Source organism: Leuresthes tenuis, unplaced genomic scaffold (assembly GCF_036924035.1).
Source record: "Leuresthes tenuis unplaced genomic scaffold, fLeuTen1.0.hap1 SCAF_19, whole genome shotgun sequence".
NCBI classification, from domain to species: Eukaryota; Metazoa; Chordata; class Actinopteri; order Atheriniformes; family Atherinopsidae; genus Leuresthes; species Leuresthes tenuis.
This window is the reverse complement of record NW_027325373.1, coordinates 14,661,641-14,664,701: the sequence shown is the minus strand read 5'-3', so window position 1 is coordinate 14,664,701 and position 3,061 is coordinate 14,661,641. Positions and strand designations below refer to the sequence as shown.

The following is a 3,061-nucleotide window of genomic DNA, read 5'->3' as shown; positions in this document are numbered from 1 at the left end:
ACATGAAAACTCCTGCAAGATCAAAACAAAGAGATCAAACTTCCTTGTTTCTTTATGACCTCTGATTAGCATAGATTCCCTCTCATCTCTTACCAGGTATGAGTTTGAAAGGAGAATGATGTTTACGGACTCGTCTGCCGGGAGAACAATCAGATTGCTAATGAGCAGGCAGGAACAACAGGGTTGGGTGTGTTGGTGTCAAAGGACGGCCCCTTTAACAGTGACCTCCACAACAGGAGGTTAAGTGCTACTGCTCAGGTTATTTGCGAGTAATGCAGCATTTTCAGTGAGAGAGGCTGGGAAACGACCACGAGGAAAGCCTCCGGCACCCATGAATGGCGGTCGTCATCAAATCCATTCAGATTTTACATGACAGTCACTCTATGTGGGTATGCAAGGATACGTGGCACCTCTAAAAGCAGCGTCCTTGATGCTGGCGAGTTGCCTTTTGAGTGCGAGCACACACAATGCAGTCTCCCTATAACTAACTAACACCTGGACGTGCTCGAGTGGGAACCATTTTTAATGCTCCAGCTTTTAACAAGAGTGAAATCTGCCAAACAGCCAGAGCTGTGTCTGAAAACCAAACTAGGCCTGCAAGTAAAGGACAACTAACCTCCAAAACAAATGCTATTTCTGCAAAATGTTCAAGTTTAAAAACAAGGCTCTCTTTCAGTCTGCATTTCCTGACTGAATTAACAGTTCCCATCCATCTGAAACTGCTTACTGATTTAAAAAAAAACAAAAAAAAAAGAGACTCGAGAGACAAGTTTGCATGCCTTCCTGTTGTTATCATTAGTCTGTGTAATTCAATTTAGCACATGCGAATCTTGTGCTACCACTGACAGATCAAAGATAGATCAGTCTCTTCACTAACAAAATTCAAACAAATCCAATACAGACATGTTAAAAATAGACTATTAGTTTTTGAAAAAATAAAAAAAAATGGGTCAAAACAGAGAGTGCAGATGTAAATGCACGTAACCTACCGAATTCAGATTTAAAAAAAAATAGATTTTAAAAAAATAATACCATTTACAGCAGAAATTCCAAATCCTACAAGGGGCCATAACAACCTTACAACACAACCAAAACCTCTAACCTGAGGGAAAGTTGGAGCATCAGACAAAAATGTCTGAACTGCTCGGCGGCATGCAGCCATTGGTTAATGATTTGTCTACAGCTGGTGAATGATCAGAGCAATATCCTGTTCTGGCTAGCTCTCTGGGCCCACCCTCAGGGTCTGGCTGACATGATTCTGGCTTGCTCGGGTGCCAGCCAGCCCATTAGATTGACAAGATCCGGGTGGCCGCCCTCATGCCCGATTTGACCCAACCGAGGACCTGTGGAATCAAGATCGATGAGGCAGAAGAATTACTTATTGAGCCCCCAAGGGAAGGGATGTCACAGCCCGTGCATTCTAGTGAAATGCTGAGTGACGAGGAAGGACAAGCGGGATGGTTAATGTTACTAACGAAGCTGTGGAAAACAGACTCAGAGAGGAGCATAACCGTTGTATTCATGTGGGAGGAAAAACAAACTACATGGCTAGCAAAAGAAATACAAACATACTTCTGCTTTGCTAATGAAACTTAGAGGGGACATTTCTTTACTCTTTCTTTTCTTTAAATAAACATTAAGTCATTCAAGCATTTTCTATGAGTTTGAGGAGGTTAAGAGTTTGCACTCAATTTTTTGGTAAAGTGCCCTGAAACTGCTACTACAATGCCAAAGCCATGTCAAAATGTATACTTTTCTGAGGAAGAAAAAAAAAAAGCCAAACAAATCTCAAGCTTCACCATCTAAAATATTAATTTTATCGTTTTATTGGTCTTCTAACACAGTGAACTGAATATCTGTTCTGACAAATAAAACAACATGAGGCCTCAAATTCTGTCTCAGTTTTTGCACTTTATATACCAAAAACAAAATGAAATATCCTTAAAGCAGTCAACAGCTGCAGCCTTGAGCAAATCATTAAACTACTTTGTTTTATGCTTGCTGGCTGCTGATCAGGGGTTTCAGCTGTGATCAAGAGGAAACTGAGGGAAAACTTAAGTGCAATCTGCTTCACTTCAAGGTTCAAGACGGTCAAGAGGACGCACAGGAGGATGACTTCGACTGCAAAGACGACCTGGAGTCCACTTGGGAAGGCCAGGAGGTCAGATGGAAAGCACCTCCATAACTTCTTATTACTCCGACCGTCTAGACGTGCAAGCAGGTGATAAGTTATTACCATCGACTGATGAGCCCCAGCTGCACTGAACTGCACACCACAAAGCTTAGAAAATATTAACGACCTTTAAAAAAGGCACAGCAGGGCGCATTGCTAGTGTTTGTTCAGATGACAGCTAGTTACTCTTCCTATAAACTGTGGTTATGCGCTGTGTGCTTCAGCGCTGTCAATAAATGGTCTTTTGTTATAACAGAGAAAGAGCACCCTTGATTTATGCATGCCAAGGGTAGAAACCCCTGAATGACCTCTTGGTGGCAGGGAGGCACTTTTAAAAAGGTGCATGGGTAGTTTAATCTTTAAAAAGAAAAAAAAAACGTGCACGATCTTACAGGCACGCTATACAATCATATGCATTAAGTTTTAAACGCTCCGGCATGAACTCACGTGCAAATATATTATTTTTTTTCACGCAGGGGCTTTGGCGAACCAGAATGTAGAAGTAAAAACTAGAAGTAGAATGAAAAAACTAGTGCAAAAGTTTTTTTTTTCGTTTTTTTCTAAGTATTAGCAAGGTTATCCTCTTTTTCTACCTCGGTGGGGTTGGACTACAGTGCAACAAGTGCAGCTGAGCTGCAAGTCCGCGACAACACGCAGGAATACGAAACTTAACAATTCCTCGCAGAAAACTACTGGCGTTGCGTTCAGAAGCTCGAAAAAACGCCGACGAACACTTCCAAACACCGAAAGCGACACGTACTTACTGTGCGAAGCCCGTTTCTCTCTTCCAAGTCGAGTTACGGCGGCGGCAACGTGACAAAGTTCGGTTCGTCGCTGTCTCTCAGCTCCGCATGACGACGACTGGGGCCACAGGCTGGATTCAAACCT

The 3,061-nt window shown here is 42.4% G+C and overlaps 1 protein-coding gene across 5 annotated transcripts in view; it reads right to left on the bottom strand.

The window, feature by feature from the left end:
- sema4d (sema domain, immunoglobulin domain (Ig), transmembrane domain (TM) and short cytoplasmic domain, (semaphorin) 4D) overlaps positions 1-3,061 on the bottom strand; it is a 32,774-nt gene extending 29,713 nt beyond the window's left edge. For 3 of the 5 annotated variants that reach the window (XM_072372288.1, XM_072372286.1, XM_072372284.1), the window contains exon 1: positions 2,938-3,059. The gene's annotated coding sequence lies outside the window, so the exon portion shown is untranslated. Of the gene's footprint in view, positions 1-2,933 lie in introns of all 5 variants that reach the window. The other 2 variants (XM_072372287.1, XM_072372285.1) reach the window with 2 other exon arrangements.